A 19,265-nucleotide genomic window follows, 5' to 3' on the forward strand; every position below is an offset into this window, starting at 1 on the left:
AATGGATCTGACGGCTCCGATCGGTGAAGAATTAGTCTCCACGAATGTAACGCCCCCAAAATTATACAATAAATACAACCCAAAACATATATAAATAACTACATGAATCAGAGTGGAATGTTCTTTCATCTTATAGTGTTAATAGTACAAAAGAGTTCAACATAAATAAATGCACTATAGGCTTACATTTTTCCAAGCCTTGGCTTGGTTACAACAAAAGCGAGACTAGCTTATATAATTAAAGCCCTTGGCTATACAAGAAGTGAAACAAAACAAAAAAGCTCTTTCTCCCAAAAGTCCTTCCAATGCTATTGCCTTGGTGGAAGTATGTCACCAATACCTGAAAATGATTTTTCCGGATAGGGTGAGCCATAACCCAGTAGGAATTGGCCAACACAATATATGAGATTTAGCAAAGATATAAGTACAACGTGCATATACGATGCCTGTGATAGAGCGTTCACATATATATAATCATAAAATACTGAGTTCACATTTTATTCCATTTTCCTTCAATTCATTTCAATTCATGGACCTATTTCATTGTCATTCAACAACCCAACTAAGACTGCAACTCAATGGTTCTCCAATTACACAATAAACACATAAACACTTCAATCTTCCATTTTACGGATATTTCGTCCACAGGACCGTCACCCATGTATAATTTTGGGATTTTCACCTAGGACACTCTGGCCAACTTAATTTCAATGAAGTCCATCGCCTTTCTCCTTCCAAACAATCATACATAAACAATGTATTTAAACATAGTCATATTTAATGACAATCAACAAGAGATTAGTTTCAATTTACCTAATCTTCATGCAATTTCTACAACAATCATAGTTATCCTCCACCGATAGCCCAATACAGTTATTTTTAAACAGATATTCAATCTCAAGACAAATAACTTATTCAAAATTTCCAAAGGTGAGAGGTATTACATACTTAACTCCACCATCTATTCCAATACTCACCCAATTTCATATTTACAACACTAATTTTATTTATTTATACAAAATAAATATTATAATCATTTTAGGAAAAACTTCCTTTCTTTTCAAATAACAACCCAAGTACCAAAACTAACTATTTTGACACAAAATAATCTCATATTCACACCCCAAAACCATTTTTTTCACATTCATCAAAAACCCTTCTTTTCATTTCATACCCAAACCTTAGGCCTTGGTCAAGCTACTCTCAAATCCCACCATTGTTACACAACGACAAATAACTAAGCTAAAAACCATATAAAAGTGTAGAAAATTCCTACCTCAAGAAGAGAAGATGAGCCAAGCAAGAATGAAACTCCAAAGATGTTCAAATCTAACTTTGTTCGGATCAAAATGAAGATCTAGAGACGCTCTACCTTTTTCTCAAAGGCACTAGGATGGAGAGATCAACGGATCTAAGAGAAAATGTAGAGAGAGAGAGTATTTTAGAGAGAGTGTGTCTTATTTTAGGATTTTTGGAAGAAAAGATCTGAAAAAGTGATATAAAATATCATTTTCGCGATTTGATATACGCACAGTCTGCTCGAGCGAAGGAATTAATGCTCGAGCGTTAGACACAATAAGTTGTTTCGCTCAAGCGCAAGAAGGGCCGCTCGAGCGCCAAGACACACGAACAAAGACGCTCACCGCTTGAGCGCAAAAAGTGACGCTTGAGCATAAAAAACATATGTCTAGTTGTTTTGCAGACAACAAGCCAACGCTCAAGCACAAGAAAGGCCGCTCGAGTGCCCACCTGCTCGAGCGTAGGAAACGCCGCTTTAGCGTAGAAATCACCCTCCTAGTAATTTTGCAGACATGCAAAGTACTGAGAGTTTGCAAATCCCACTCGAGAGCAAGAAAGACCGCTCGAGCGGAGGAGCAAAAAAAAAAACCCTGAAGCTCGTCGAGCTCAAGAATCCTCGCTCGAGCGGAGGAACCAAAATCTGGACAACAAAGGCTTAGAAAAACAAGCAACCAACCTGTTCCAAATACACAACTATAACCCGACAACCAAAATAAAGGGATGACAAGGGAAACAAAATGTGAATAATCATTCAAAACCATACAAGCTTGAGTCTAGAATACAGCAAATGATGGGTTAAAACAGGAATCGCTATAGCGAAGCACTGGATAATTTCTCTAACATATACTGCCTTGGACAGCTCGGCTTGATGGCTTATGGCTTGGCTCAGTGGCTTGGCAAAAAATATAAGTAAAGTTGTTGCCTATAAGATTTTAACGCATGCCTTTTGTGAGGAAAGTGTAATACTTAACCACTTTGTCACCTCAGTTCCTTATGTATATATTTTGCATATTATATATTTGAACTTGATTATTCGGCTATGACAACATATAACTTAGCCGCAATGCACACAAGAATTTCTTAAGTTTGGTGAACTCAAGTCATCTTCTCCAGCAGAATAATGACATTGCTTGACAAAATTTCCATGAGCTCGTACATCTTCGTTTAAGCTCCGATTTTGACGCGGTTTAAAACTTGATTTCGATAATGTCAAAAATGTCAGTGTGCTGAAAATTTGGTCTGTTTCGCACCTATCAGTGGACTTTGGTTACTTCTTGGCTTCTAGGGTTAGTGGGTTTCGACTTTTTGAGTTGACACGAATCTGCTAGTATTTTCAGATCTGGATTTCGGTAAGCTGAGATGCTAGTGTTATGCCAAAATAGTAGTGCCGAGCAATATTGCCAAATAATGTGTTGAATAATGTTGATGTGCCAAGCAAGATGTATAAACTGATGCTTGTGAAAAAAGGTGCCAAGCCAAGAAGCCGAGATATTAGTATCGAGCAATATTGCAAAATAATATGATGAATAAGCAATGTTGCGATGTAATGTTTTGCCAAATAAGTTGCCGAAGCCGAATAAGGTTCATGAATAATCTTGAATTAATAATGGTGGATAATAATGTTGCCGAATAAAGGTATGCACTGCCGAATAATGTTGATGAATAATGTTGAAATAATAATGGTGCACAATAATGTTGCCAAATAAAGGTATGCACTGCCGAGTGTGTAATGTATTGCCCCAAAACTGACGTTTGCTCGGAACTGTGTGAAAAGGAGCGGGAGTTTGTAACTCAAGTAAATTTCGTTGTAATGTTTGTACTAAGTTGGCCGAGTATGCATGCATAGCAGAGGTGCCTAGATGAAAAATTGGCTAAGATGTCCCAGTGGGCAATAAATGGCCAAGGTAGTGAAATAAACGATTGGGGAAGACGGAGGATTATTCCTAGCCCCACAATCTTGCCACTGAAATTGCACGCTGATTAGATATGATTTGATCGTTGATAGGGCATTTAATATTCCCGATTGGCCGATTTATTGATCGCAATATGCGACTCAGAATTTGCAAAATTAGACTTTAAAAATGGATTCTACACAGCGAAAAACTAAAGGGTAGTTGCCCCCAAAGTTATCGGACCACCTGATTAATCTGAACAAGTTAAAATGCAACGTAGCATTTTGTGCTGAAAAGGACACAATAAATTCTTACGTCATCTTCTCCATGCAAAATGTCGTGAAATCCATAATTTTTTAAGTTTGAACTCCTGACTTTGAGCCTTTAGATCTCCCTCGTTTTAAGTTTGATTAGCCTCATTCTTGCAGCATTGTATTCATCTCTCAACCTAGTATTCATTCCACCATTTAGACGTCTCATTGTGTTTTTTTTAGATGCAGTCAGACCTCCGAAAGTTGACCAAAAATAAGGTTGTTCTATTATTTTTATTTTTATTTTTCTTTTTCTTTTTCTTTTTCTTTTTCTTTTTCTTTTTCTTTTTCTTTTGGGAATTGTACGGCATTTGTCCTCGGTAAAAGTGTGGTCAGCTAAAGGAAGGTGTTTGGCAAAAGAGCTTGGTGCACATTGTTGAATATGCTCTTGAAGGTGAATAATCAAAGCTGTTTTCATTGCCAAAGAATGGAGCTCGGGGTTACAGAGCTGTCGAGTAACTTTGTAGCTTTGCCAAACGATTTGTAATGAGTCGCGGCACTGTCGTAGTGAATATGCATGGCTCGAATGCCTGATATAAGTGTAAAGCTGCTCAACAGCCTTATTGGATTGCCCGACAGGTCCATTGTGATTCTAAACCCAATTGATTCAATGGAAAGCCGAGAAACTTGAGTGGTTGGCCAAAGAATGCTGTGTGATGTTGTCTTTAACAGAATTAGCAGTTAGGAGGCATCATTTCTACTCTGAAGTTATTGAGTCAGCAACTTTGTTTTTGTACAGCTTTGGATCGGCAGCCTCACTGGATTTGTCTTGCTGAACATTTGGAAGACAAATCGTCTTAGCTGACATGCTAAAGCACTTGGTCGGCACGACTTCACCTTTGCCGATAATAGCGCTAGAGAGAGCCGTGGTCGGCCTATAACACCTATTCTGTGAGCCGAACAAACAAATCTGATGCATATACAAATATTTGTATCCATGTATATATATAATTGTATCTTTACAAATATAGAGATGGCTTTTAGAAATGAGACTTAGAATAACAAGAGAGTTAACAGACAACCCAATAAAAAGTTATTGTTGCTGAGTTGGTTGATATGCAAACCAAATAAAAATAAAGTGCCGAATTAAATGGGCCTTTCAGTTTAACAGTTACTTCGATCTCATTTTGGTTCCGCCGAGAGGATAGTGGTGCCGAATATCTTGATTAATAAACTAGCTGTTTGGATGCTTCCATTATTTTTTTCTCGACAACCTACGCTGACTTGCTAGCCAAAAGAATTTTAGAGAGAGAAAGTAAAGACCTAACTATGGATTCCATAAAAATTGCTAGTATAGATAGATGTATATCTCAAGAATTAATTATAAAATAAACTCTTGTGAGGCAAAAACTAAATAAACAATCCTGGGGGGAGGGGGTTTGGCCGAGCAACCCTTTTGATAATACCGAAAAGAAGCTTCCACAAACATAATCTGAAACCCATTTTTAGAGAGAGAAAATGAAGATGCAAAAGTAAATCCATGAGCACTATTTTATTGTAAAACTTTTCATCAAGATTTACCATGGAAAAAAAAAGAGTTTCCATGGAGTTTGCAAGTACACACAGATATATGTATACAATTCAAGAATCGATTTTACAATAATTTTATAACAAATTTCATTAGGAAGAAAATTCAAAACTTAGCTGTGGCTTGTGATAACCATCATAGTGTTGTTGAATGTTTACTTACAGTAACATGTTTATTGTATTCTTTGTTGATCTCGTTCAATCGTTTCCACAGATAGCGCTAATTGTGAGACCATGAAATACCCACTCATATGAATTGTAGAGATTCAACGAAGAGATGAACTTTGTCCCTGTATATCTACAAAGATGAGCATGATCGGCGCCACCCAACCGAGGTTGCCGACCACAGACACTCCGATGGTAAAGTTAGTCATTTGATTGGAAGAATGAATGTATAAAAATAAAGAATGTTTGTGTGCGTGTGGAGCAAAGAGAGATCCCCTTACATTCCATGAGGTGCCTTTTTTTTATAGATGGAGAGTGGACCAAACAAGCCTAACAGTTGCCCCCCTTGGTAAACCTTATTTGGGTTAGCCTAATAAGCTGATATACATATTTTTTTTGGCTTCCACATCTTTCATTTGAGAGTTGTTTCAACCCGTTGACGGTTATTCAAAATATGAACTAGAGATTCATGCTTAATGGCTTAATCTCTACGGAGGTTCATTGTCAATGACATAGTCTCTTTTTCATGTTGAGAATCACTTCCTGTTTGACATGTTTCTCACTTAGTGGACGTACTCCTTAGTGGATGTAACCATCATCTTGGACAAATGAGTTAAAGAATGGAAAAGACTAATGAATTTGGCTTAAAATGAACCAACCCACATAAAGAAAATGAGTTATATTGCTTCGGCTCGACCGGTCGTTATGCCGAGTCTATTGTGTCAAGAGTCGTCACACGTCAATTCATGGTGTTTTGATGACCCTTGAAGCATCTTTACTTCCCCCCTTTTTGAGCTCATCCCATGATAAAGGGGAAGCATGGTTGTTATTTATTGAATTCATTGAATTTTGTCCAAATTGTGGCCTAAATCATCAAACAAACAAATTGCTCATTGATGGTTTTGGAAACAATTCCAACCTTCTTTTAAGGCTTCCCATGACAAAGAAGTGTGAGAGGGATAAATAGAGTTCAAAGTAACTCTGGCTGCGCTGTTTTCACTTTATAGCACAAAACAGGATTTTGCATAAAATTAAGGCACAACCGGCCTTATTTAGGTCCGACTAAGCTTCATTGGGGGCCGGCCGACTATCAATGTTTGGTCAGCAGTATGTTTTGCAAAAAACAGAAGGCAATGGCTGAAGGTGAAACATAGCAAGCTTAATTAGATATAGCAGTTCTTGGACACTGTGCATGCAACCCTTGTGCATCCTTGCTTACATCAATGTTGTAAATTAATGCTCTGAGTAATGTTGTAATTAATTATTATTGTTGTAGTCAATTAGTCTTGTTGTAATTATTGTTGTAATTATCTTTATTGTTTATTTGTAATTGTTATAGCTAGTTAACTTAGATAACTAGTTTATTTCTCATTATTATCCTTGTTGTAATAGAGTAGGTAGCTAGTTAATTCTTTACTTAATTCATTCGGCTTTGTAATAGTTAGTTTATTTGGACTCTCGAACATTGATTTGCACCCTCTTGTGTGAGGGCAAACATGTAATAAATTGTATGTCTTCCAACTCCACGCATTTTTCTCTTTTACTTACTTGCTTACGATGGTTAGTATAGAACATCATTTTTCAAATTAGCATTCTTATGATTCACATCCATTGTCTTGTATGCATCCAAGGTTCGGCTCATCATACTAACCAAATGTTTAAATTCATTACTTGAATACGTGATTCATCACATGTCTTGAATGGAATCATATGCCATGTTCATAGCCGAGCCTATTAAAACTACATAACATGTGCATTGCATTTAGTCATATTGTATTAGTTAGGAGCATGCATATTTTCTAATTATTTTGCTTTGTTTTGGCTTGGAGTACTAGGTGAGCAATTTTGAGTTTTAACATTTTGCATCGAATGTTTATGTTGCCATGCCGAGCATATTTCCATGTGGCTAGTTGCTTAAATGATATATCTGCTTGAATGCTTGTGGATGGAGGCTAATTTCCAAAATTGGAACAAATTGATTAATATACAAACTCACATTTTCAAGTGACGAGTATCAAAAAAATAATTTTTTCAAAAGAAACATGAAATCAAAGTGTTCTAATCTTCGCAAATTAGTCTATACTTATGTGGGTCACATAGTAAATGTTAGTCTAATAATCAGAACAAGAGCATATAATGTAAATAATGATCATATCATGATTAGTAGAGGCCGATCTTTGATCGGGCGAGTGGGGTGCTCAATTCATGACCTTTTCCTCTCATACCTAATTTCTTGAACTGAGACAATTTGGTGATGACGAATAAGTGGCCTTTGGCATGAGTCTCAGGTTTTTAAAATTTTTCAAAAATATTTAGGTGGCAACTTTGTAATTTGACAAAGAAGTCTATTTTTGACATTTATGATTCAAATCAATTATCCAAAAGAATTGTCGGATTTGGACTCTTTTGAGTTTTCACTATTTCACATTGCACTTGTAAAATCAGATTTAGAACCACGGGAGTCCGAACTGTAGGGCTAGTCGTATCCGAAAGGAGCACGAAAAATAAACTACACACACACTCTCTCTCTTTCTTTCTCTGTTCCTCCTCTCCTTCTTTTTTCCTTCTTCTGTCTGTTTCAAAGAGAAAATAGAGGGGGAAGGGAAACGAAAAAAAAAAAGAACTCCCTCTACCCACCGACGTCACCATCAACGTCGCAAACCCCTCCACCCATCGACACTGCCATCACCGTCGCAAACCCATTGCGACCCTTCTCTATGTGTATACACAGATCTATGTCTATACACATAGATCTGTGTATAGATCTCTCTCTATGTGTTTCCCTTCTCTTCTTTTCTTCTTCTCTTTTCTTCCTCTTTTCCTTTTCTCCTTCTTCTGTCTATTTCAGAGAGAAAACAAAAGGAGAAGGGAAAGAAAAAAAAGAAAAGAAGGTGCCTTCGAGCTATTTAAGCCCCAACATTTTCAAGCTACCATACATTTTCCTTTTATTATATCAACGAAATTAACATGATCGCTACTTTTGAGAAATAGAACAAATAATCAAAATTGATATGAAAATTAGATGTATAAAAATATGAAAATATTATACCATATGCAAGTTATATCATTTGTAAGTTTAATTATCACAAATGGCATAACCCAATACTAAGAGAGTTGTAACTAAAAAAATTGAGTTATAACCAAACATTATGAGAGGGTAATTTATGCATAAATTGGGCTGAGGTAAGCAAGTCCGTGGAAATGGACCGAGATAGATATAGTCTTGGGCCGAGCCATGGACTAAGGTAATTATCTCGGTAGCCTTGGTCGCGTTAGTCTGGTTAAAGGTGGGCTGTCAGTCTGGTCTAGCGGTTGACGACTGAGGTTCCTATTTGAATGAGACCATGCTATAGGGTAGCTGGGCAGAGGCGATTTCAAAGACTATGTTGGCTGAATTGGCTTAATTAGCCCCGAGCTGTGTAAGCACGATTATGTCTTGTGCCTGCCGAAGTAAGAGTTGCAACTATCTCACTTAGATAAGCAGTGAGTAAGAAGTTAGCAGGATAACCTTTATCCTTGGGAGTGTGATTCCTAGGAGGACTCTAATAGGGAGAATTAAAATCCTACTAGGATTGTGTTAGGTGAAATCTATAAAAGCTTATGCCCAGAATTATGTACAGATATCACAACTTTTATTCTAAAAAACACAAAACTTTTTGTCTATTGTCTATTTACTGATTTAGGCATCGAAGAGGTATCCGGCACATACATGCTGGCTAGCTCACGTTTGTATTTTCAGGAAGTAAAGCGACGATGTTTGGAGGAGTGCAAACTTGATCCACAGGATTATATGAGAAGATTATTTCATGCTCGTACACATCATATGAGATATAAATAAATAACTTTTAAATTATAATTAAAATAATATCATAAGTAATATCACAATGTGTCATAACCAATAACAAAATATGTTATAACCAAAAATATAAAAATTATAACTAAAAGTATATATGATATGTAACCTAAATAGAGTGTGTATCATAAACTGTAAAAATAATATGTCAACTAATATAACTCTTGACAAAATCGTATCATACTAGCTTATATGATTAGAATTGTTCAAATGAAATGTACAAATTTTGACCACCGAGCCACCCCATTACTGGTGTGTTTGGTAACGTTTACGTTTTCAGTTTATATTTACAAAAATTTTATAAACTGATTTTTGTTTATTTTTAGAAAAACATAAACTACAAACGTGTTTGGTAATTGACAAAATGTTTAAAAATATAAAAAAAAGTGAAAAATGGCAAGTGATGGCAAGTGGCGACGGAAGACGGTAGTGGAAAGTGGTGACGGTTGGTGGTGGGTAGCTGGTGGTGGCGGGTGGTAGCGGGCTGGTGGTGGTGGTGGTGGTGGTGGGTGGGTGGGTGGGTGACGGTGGCGGGTGGTAGCGAGTGGGTGGTAGTGGTGGTGGTGGTGGTGGCGTCGGGTGGTGGTGACAGGTGGGTGGCGGATGGCAGGTGGGTGGTAGTGGTGGGTGGGTGGGTGGGTGATGGTGGCGGGTGGTAGGTGGTAACGAGTGGGTGGTGGTAGTGGCAGGTGGGTGGTGAATGGCAGGTGGTGGTGGTGGTGGTGGTGGTGGTGGTGGTGGTGGTGGTGGTGGTGGGTGGCTGGGTGACGGTGGGGGGTGGTAGGTGGGAGCGAGTGGGTGGTGGTGGCAGGTGGGTGGCGGGTGGTGGTGGTGGTGGTGGTGGTGGTGGTGGTGGTGGTAGTGGTGGGTGGTGGTGGTGGTAGGTGGCTGGTGGTAGCAGGTGGTGGATGGTGGTGGTAGGTGACTGGTGGCGGGTGGTGGTGAGTGGTGCCGGCAAGTAGGTGGCGGGTGATGGTGGTGGTGGCAGGCGGTGGATGGTGGTGGGTGGTGGCGTGTGGATGGCAGGTGGGTGGCAGTGGTGGTGATGGTGGTGGTGAGGGATGGGTGGTGGTGGCGAGTGGGTGGCAAGTGGGTGGTGAGTGGTGGTAGTGGGGGGTGGGCGGTGGTGGCGGAAGACGGTGGTGGAAAATAGTGACGAGTGGTGGCTAGTGTTGGGTGGTAAAAAAAAAAAACTGAAAACTCAAAATGAAAACACATTTTTTGTATTTTCATTTTTTGGCCAAATTTATAAACTGAGACCACTAATTTATAAACCAAAAATTTTACCAAACAAGTTTTTATTTGAGTTTTTTAAATTTTTATAAATATAAACAGAAAACTGGAAACGTAAGTGTTACCAAACAGCACCTTAAGTTTTATAGTTTGTGAGTGAAGCTACCAACCAATGTTGGTGCTATTTAATTTAATACATTTTATTATAAGTTATGAGTTAATAACAAATTTTTAGAACAGAAAAGTTATAATCAATTTAAGTAAATTGCATTATGGGTTATTTTGAAAAAATAGTTAATAGTAATATTTTAATTTTTAACTTATTTTGAGACGCATTATTTATTATATTTTTTACATATTTTTTTAAGAAAAATTAAAAAAATTAACTTTTAATCATCTTTCTAAAATAATCCTGGATAGACCTGGTCTTAGGAATTAGAATATAATATTTGAGTTATTATTTATTTCTGATCATAGGGGTGTTTTGAAAAGTTGGTAAAAGTTGACTTTTGGCTTTTTATCAAGCTTTTTAGTTTTTTGAAAAGTGATTTGGGAAGTTGGTAAAAAACAGACTTTTGACTTTTTAGTTTAATATTTGTTTATGGTGTCAAATCAAATTAAAATGACCAAAATACCCTTACCTAACATAAGAAATTTATTTTTTTATTTTTTTATCATAGGCTTTAATTTGTAATTTCACACTTGCATTTTTATAACTTTTCAAACCAATTTTGTTGCGTTTTTGCCACTTGCATTTTTGGACCTTTTGACAAAAACATGACTTTTTATTTTGATTCCTAAAACGGCACTATAAATATAGGGATGATTTGAAAAGTTAATAAAAAATTACCTTTTTAATTTTTTTTTATCATTTTATATATAAAAAATATGAAATATAATATAACCTAAAATAAATTAGAAACTAAAAGCTATTCCAAATTACCCCATAATTATGGTGGGTGTCCCACTCACCCCCTGCAACTTTACTCATCTCTTTTTATATCTCACATCTACCACAACCCAATCCACCCAATATTTTCATATACCCTTTTTTTGTCTTCAGCAAATCCATCTTCCTTTTTATTTGCTTAGCAGACAAACATGACTTCAATGAGATATATAATATTGTCTGTATCAATCCTAGTTCTCGTCTTAGCATCCCACTTTCATCCAACTTCAGCCCATCAACATGAACATGAAGATCAAAGAGTGTTGGCATCACTTGGAAGAAGAATTCTGAGCCTACCCACTGAATTTGATACTGATAATAGTAGCAAAATTCGAGTTCAAATCAAGAAGGGAATGCGATTTGTGCCCAGATCTCGCGCGGGCGCCGGGGCCGGCGCCGGAAAAACAAGATCTTCAGCAGCACCAACAACTACTAATAGACACGTTTCTTCTTCACTTTATGTGTGCTCCCTTCTTGGTTTCTTCTTTATCTTGTAAGTGTGCGTTTGGGGATTCCCTTTTTAGAATTTTCAATTTTTTTTTTTGTTGTCCTAAGTTAATTTTTTTTAAAAAAAAAATAAAATAAAATAATATTATATTTTTAAATTCAAATTAAATACTTTTTAGTTCCTAATATTTTAATTTGTATAATTTGATCCTTACCCTTTAAATTCAATTTTAATTTAATCATTTTGTCTAAATTTTGGTTAATTTTATTTACGTGTACACTAAGTAATTTTAACCCTTAATTTAGATAGAAGAACTAAATTGATATTCAATTTAAAATTATAGAAAATAAAATAAAAAGTAAAAAAAAAAATGCTAGGCATCTAAAAACCTTATCTAGAAAAATGATCAGAAAGAGCGATGGATGACTAAGATTCGTCTCTTGTGTAGCTCTCAATATAGAACAATTAGATCTAAACCATTGCAATTTTCTGGTTAACTTTCTGGGTCATTTTTGTGGGTTTGTTGGCTTTCTTACATATTAATTAAAAGTGTGATTTTTGTTTGTTTGTTGATCCCAAATTCATTAGAAGTAAAGTATTGTTTATTTCCCATGGCTGCTGGTGATATCCATGTTGTTGTAATTCTAGATGCTCTATCTGTAGAAATGATTAAATCATTCATTCTACTATTATTGTTTTGATGTATGCAAAGCATGAAAGAGTATTAAGGCTGTTAATGTACACTAAACCTAACCCACTAACCTAACCCACTACACCTACCATCTCCACTAGCACCCACTTCACCTACCACCTCCACTACACTACACCTACTACCACCTTCTTTTCTATTTATAGAAGTTGTAATTTGTAAACACAACAATCATTCATCAATCAATAATACTTCAATTTTAACATGGTATCAGAGCTATAGGTTAAAGATCTTGGTGTTCTCGGTGTTCTCCACCTTCCGGCGGGCGGCAACCTTGCCTTGACCGCCCGCCGGATCTCAACCAATTGAAACCTCCATCAACTCCGGCAGAGGTCTCCTCAAGGCTTGCATAAGAAGATATACTGCTAGATGAATTCCTGGTTGCAGAAAATTCACCTATTCAGTCTGACATTAATCCTCCTATTCTATCATCTGAGAGGGCCCCAACCATGGCACGGCCCAAAACAAATCATTCTAATTTAAGTTCATTCGACCCAACATCACTTTCAGATACACGACCAGAAATTACCTCATCTGGTGGCATGAGCATGCGCAAGAACTCTATGGAGAAACTGGTTGAGGCTTCTGCTGCCGAGGCCGAGGCTACTAGTGCCGTCTGGCAAGCCATGCAGGCAACATCTGCCACTCTTGAAGAAACATCTATGTCAGATGACAACTCACAAGTTGCAGAGACTGCTTCGGAGAGTAGTGACACTGACCTGTCCCAGCTCCGGCTGCCGCAGACGTCGCGACCCAGTCACCGACCCGTCCCCGCGTCGCGCCCGCCGCAGCCGTGTGATCCAAGCTGCTCCTCACCATTGCTGCTTCACTTCAGCCTAGCGACCTTAGAGATTCGAGCATACTGGATCTCGGTTTTTTGCTCCCACAGCCACCGAAGACCACTCACTTCTTTTTCTCATGAGCTGTAGAGGAGCAGACATCATCATACATAAAAAAAAAAAAAAAAAAAAAAAAAAAAAAAAAAAACAAAAGAGAGAAATATCTTTTAAAATATTCTCCACTCCAAAACAATCATCTTTCCACCGTCCTCTCCAATAATACTTCTTCTCTCTCTCACCCAATACTCACCCACGGCACTCACAAGCAGGCCCACCCTCACACACACCCACGGGATTTCTACTGCCCACATTTTTTTAATCATCACACACATACACCAGCACATACAACACCCCACAACAGAACCACTTTCTTTTCTTTTCTTTTCTTTATTCTCCACTCACCACACATTATGATCCCCGTTGCTCCATTTTTTCTCTTTTCTTTTATTTTTATTTATTTATTTATTTATTTATTTAAAAAAAAAAAAAAAAAAAAAAAAAAAAAAAAAAAACAAACACGGAGGAAGAAGACGAACTGCAAAATTTTATTCATATCGGGCCTCACCCCGATCATCATTTTACACACAAAAAAAAAAAAAAAAAAAAAAAAAAAAAAAAAAAAAACAAAATACAAACAAAACAACCACAGTGGGATTTTTCTTTTCCCTTCTCTATTCTACTGCAGGTCTCTTCTTCTTACTTTTATCTTGGGTGTCCCGTGCCAGTCCGGTCTCCGTGTTTCCTTGTCCACTGAGCACGTTCACTCCCCCATACTCCTCCACTGCAGCATATGGAGGACCTCCAAATCGGAACATTACGGTGGCCTTCCGCTTCAGCTCCTTGTTTTCTGCCCTTAGCACGCTTATCTCTGCTCGCGCATCCTTATACATGCGTTGGAGCAGAGCCAGCTGGGAATTTAAATGCTGCACCTCATTTGTCCTACTCTGCAGCCGGTTCGACAAGTTTGTGACCGCCGTCATGCTTTCCACACATGCCTTCAGAGTATACTGATTGGCCTCCACATCCGTTTGCACTGCCATTTTTTGCTCCACCGACTGCATCGGAAAGTTCAACGGAGCAAACCCAGTGGTGTTTGGTTGAGGTTCACTAGTCTCCGCACCAGTTCTCTCTCTTGTTGACTCGTTCAGTTCGGGAAAGAGAGTAAGCAGACCACGGGAAGAAGAGGAAGATGAAGCCATTTTTCTGGGCACCAGAGTGTTCCAAAGTACCTCTCTCAGCAATCTCTCTCAGCAAACAGAGTGTTACAGAGTTCTCTCTCAGAAAACAGAGTGTTACCACGTATCTCCCTCAGCAATCTCTCTCAGAAAACAGCGTGTTACAGAGTTTTTTTGTCTCCGTCTCTGCCTCAGCATCTGCCTTCGTCTTGTTTAAATAGCCAGGGCCAGCCACGCGCATCGCGCGCCTCTTGCCGCCCGACAAACTGGCACGCCTTTTCATGGCACATCTTTTGATAAAGTGGGCACGCCTTTTGATGGCACGCCTTTTGACAAACTTGGGCACACCTTTTGAGGGTGCAACATCTACAACGGTCCGACATGACCCCGTAAACTGTCTGCTCCAATGGTCCGACATGACCCCATAAACTGTCTTCTACATCGGTCTGACACGACCACACAGTGTCTTCTACAACGGTCCGACATGACCCCGTAAACTGTCTGCTACAACGGTCCGACATGACCCCGTAAACTGTCTGCTACAACGGTCTGACACGACCATACCGTGTCTCCTATCCTGTTTTATTTTATTTATCAGTTTATTTTTCTGTTTTGTAACTCTCTCCAAACTCAAGTTGGTTTGTGTCTAACCTCCTTGAGTTTGAGGGGGGCTGTTAATGTACACTAAACCTAACCCACTAACCTAACCCACTACACCTACCATCTCCACTAGCACCCACTTCACCTACCACCTCCACTACACTACACCTACTACCACCTTCTTTTCTATTTATAGAAGTTGTAATTTGTAAACACAACAATCATTCATCAATCAATAATACTTCAATTTTAACAAAGGCAAATAAAAGTGTTTGTTTGTTTGTTTGATTCTATATGTTTGGAAGAAATTTTTGAGACCCATATAAAGTTCTTACAATTTGATATCCATATTGGGATGGCATGATTAGTGTCACTTTTTATTAGTTATACAACTAATGATATAAGGCCTACATTCCTTACTACATTATTATGGATAAATTTGTGAATTTAAAATGGGATTCTCTAAATCTTAAACATCAAATTAATCTATTTTTCTTAGAAAACCATATATTCAATCGTTTTTTCTCCTCGTGAGATGGTATGGCAGTTATTTATGATGTTGGGTGCTTTGCTTTCCCATAATTGGCCTTTGAAGTTCAGTTCTTTTCTTCTTTTTTTTAAATTTATTTTGTTTTATTTTATATCAAGTACACGCCAAGCGGCTTACAAAGAATCTAGAGATAATATAGTCCTAAGCTCGTGGGGAGGATGGACAATCCGGCCGAGAGGAAGCATACCCTTTAGATTGCAAGACGCTAACCAATGGGCGGCACTATTTGCATTTCTTGGCGAGCAACTAAACGAGATACTCCCCCTATATTTTGCAGATCGAATATCATGAATGATGGCCTGGCAATCCCATGGAGGTGCCAATTCAGATACACTCAAATCGATGACAGACTTATTATCACTTTCCACACGAACTTGCCTTAGATTGAGGGTTTGAGAAAAGGCACGCGCCAGTCGAACCGCTCGGCTTCACCTTGCAAGGTTGATGAAACATGAACACTAGAGGTTTTTCCATCCACCAACTTTCCTTTCCAGTTTCTAACTGCCAATGACGCCTTGGACCCATCTCTTGAAAAACTTGCATCACAGTTAAGCTTAAACTGGCCCCAAGTTAGAGGACTCCATCTGCAAATAGTAGAATTTGTTGCCACGTCACTTGGCTGATGAACACAAGGGTGATTTAGAACAACTCTCTCTCCAATACAACTCTCTGTCCAATACGCCTTCGCTTGCTGCAGAGTTAGCGTGGGATTTGAAGGGTTGTGATTAAAAACCCAATCATTCCGAGATTTCTAATGCACCAACTCACCACCGCAATTTTCCCAATAATGGGTTGTTTTGGGAAAGAGAAAAGTTAGGGAAAATGATCATGAAAGAGTTATGATTTTTGGATTACCTTAATTAGTGTGTGGTACTTTATTCCAAGTGTAATTCAAGTGTCACAAATATTTTATGATTATTTTCATGAAAAATTTTTCATGATACCTAGCATGGCTATTTGGAAAATTAGTTAAAAGCAGGCTTTTGATTTTTTTTTTTTTTTTTTTGAATTTTTTTAAAAAAAATGTGTAAAAAATTAGAGAAATAATGTAACTCAAAAAAAGTTAAACAGATCCATTTTAACCCAGAATATGTTCTCAAATTAGGCCAATGTCTAACCGATCCGTTTTATTTGAGCACATATCCATGAGGGAGGTGGTCCATTCTGCAGCAGAATTGGATTGCAATAGGAGAACTAGCAACAAATGGCAGGATGGACAACCTAACAACAAATGGCACATTGGCTTGCACATGGCACATTGGTTAGACATTGGACCACCTCCCTCATGGATATGGACCACCTATTTCAATCCTTAGGCCCAGCTCACTACCGAACCAAACTAATCTATTCCATGAGCATTGAAATAGGAGAACTAACAACAAATGGCACATTGGCTTGCACATGCTCATGCACGTTTGTTATTAGCCGTTAATTGGATTGTTCTGCCTCTCCATGAGTTGCTCTCTTTTCTCTCTAATGATGTACTGATTTTCCTATCTTAATTTATATAACTTTTTACTATTCAAAAAAATTATAAAAAAAATTACAAATCATTTCAAACGCAATTTTTTTTTTTTTCATTTCGTAAAATAGTTAAAAAGTAAAAAAAACTAATTAAAATAGTTAATTTTTCAAATGAGGCCTTCTGTAAATGCAACTTCATGTGGGGTTACACTTTACAATGTGAATATTTTTTTCTAAAGAAATAATCAAAATTCATTTAAATTTTAATAGTCAGTGATAGAGAGATTGCATTCCAATAAAATTGAAAGGGTTGAATTTAAATTGTTCATATTAAAACGAAAGAGATTAAGGCTATGTTTGATTACTAGGATGAATAACAATTTGTGGAATTAGTATAGAATTGATTATTCAGCTCGATTAGTGAAATAAATAATTCGCTCTTACTCAATATTGTTTTGCTATAACTATGGATATATATAATCTCAATTATAAATTTGTGCCGAATTATTAATTGTAAGTAGTAAAAAATTCATCAATTTTGTTGGATAGAATGTCTATTAAAATTTAATCCAGCTAACAAAAAATTTGCAACCAAACAACAAACTATAAGTCCAATGGATTAATCCTATACTATAATCTGGCTAATCAAAAGCAGGTCATAAAGTGACATTTCGTTTAAATTATATACATTAATGGTGTAATTTACATTTTTCATTTTTGGAGTACGCTAACATGTGTAATGCAAGCTGCAGCATCCAAGCAATGTTATGTTTATTTTTCATTTTTTATGTCTTTATTTGGAGTCATTACGAAAAATAAAAAATAAAAAAAATCCAAAGATTGATCATGATAACAAATCAAACCTTAACATTTTAATTGTTTAATTCAAATCCCGAATTTTTAGAATGTTATCCGTTCTGATCATATGTTAGTTATAACTAACGGAATAGGAGTATAGACTAAGGAAAGAATGAGAAGTTGTCAGCAGGTCCCACCCTCAGATTTTCGGGACCCAAAGCCGATAATCAGTTGATAAATTTTTGGGACCCTTCATATTTTTTTTCTTCATTCAATGAAAAAAAAAATTTGAAGGTAAATGACAAAAAAATTGTATCAAAATTAAAACAATTAATAAGTATGGCTTGATTCTCGCTTTTTTTACATTTTTAGAAGTAAATAAATCAATCATACTTGCATAATCTTGTTTTTTTACAAAATCATTTTCAATTGATAACAACGCTAATTATTTTAAATAGGCCTTTCAATATTTTTTATGAATCAATTTATTTTAAATTAGTTTGGGTCTTCCTTATTTTTTTTTTTTTTTTTTTGACTTAAAACATACTGAATATGTTATACTAAACTATAATAGGAGGGAGGCCCTTTTTTGGATCTATTATCAATGGATAACAATGCTAATTTTTTGAATGGGCTTTCAATTTTTGAATGGTTTAATTTATTTTAAATTAGTTTGGACCTTCTTCAATTTTTTTTGAACTTAAAATATACCTAATATATTATGTTAAATTATAATAGGAATGGGCCTCTTTTTTGAATCTATTTTGAGGGACCCTGGGTCATGGCCTGGTGAGCCTATGCCCAGGGCCGACCCTGGGTGTCAGTAAGTTGGGGAAATGAAGGAATAGTGGCGGACAAGGAAAAGAGATAAAGGGGTCCCATACCAAGTGATGATTAATCTTATCAAAACTTGTGAGTGTGTTAGTAAGATTGTTAGTAAATGTGTAAGTATCCCTAGCATTTTTGGGCAATGGGTTGGAGAAGAAGGGTGTGATAGACGACCCAAGGGTGAGAGGTGCCTGCCAATAAAAATGAAGTGGGAAAAAAAAAGTGATTTTTTTAGAGTGTTATTATTAGCATTCTATTAATTATTTTGGACCTTTCATTTCTTTGGACCTCTATTTATAAATTTTAAAACTCTTAAAAAAAATTTCTCCCCTCAAATAATACAAAAATTATTCTTGTGAAAAACATTCTAAAAAATCTCTCTCCCAAAAACCTTAACAAAACCCACGAAAGTGATTACTATTTCATCTCTACGTGCTTGTTTATGACCTTATAGTGAGAAAATAAATATAGGTTTTTTAATATTCAATCCTTAGAATATATTAGCAAGACTGGTTTGGATTGTGATCTCTGCCATCTCATTCTTTTCTTTGGTTTGACCATTGTCAGAGCTGGTTATCTATTCCCGAGCACATCAGAAATGTTCAGTTACCTATTCCCGAATAAA

The 19,265-nt window shown here is 36.9% G+C and overlaps 1 long non-coding RNA gene across 1 annotated transcript; it reads left to right on the forward strand.

Moving 5' to 3' along the window:
• Nucleotides 1-11,211: 11,211 nt before the first annotated feature.
• On the forward strand, nucleotides 11,212-15,293 carry LOC145790463 (uncharacterized). The gene is made up of 2 exons (XR_014329202.1): nucleotides 11,212-12,406; nucleotides 15,259-15,293. It is a non-coding gene; the product is annotated as an uncharacterized LOC145790463 (long non-coding RNA).
• Nucleotides 15,294-19,265: the final 3,972 nt, after the last annotated feature.

The sequence above is a fragment of the Camellia sinensis genome, chromosome 5 (genome assembly GCF_055761805.1).
Source record: "Camellia sinensis isolate YWXY chromosome 5, ASM5576180v1, whole genome shotgun sequence".
In the NCBI taxonomy this organism is placed as follows: domain Eukaryota; kingdom Viridiplantae; phylum Streptophyta; class Magnoliopsida; order Ericales; family Theaceae; genus Camellia; species Camellia sinensis.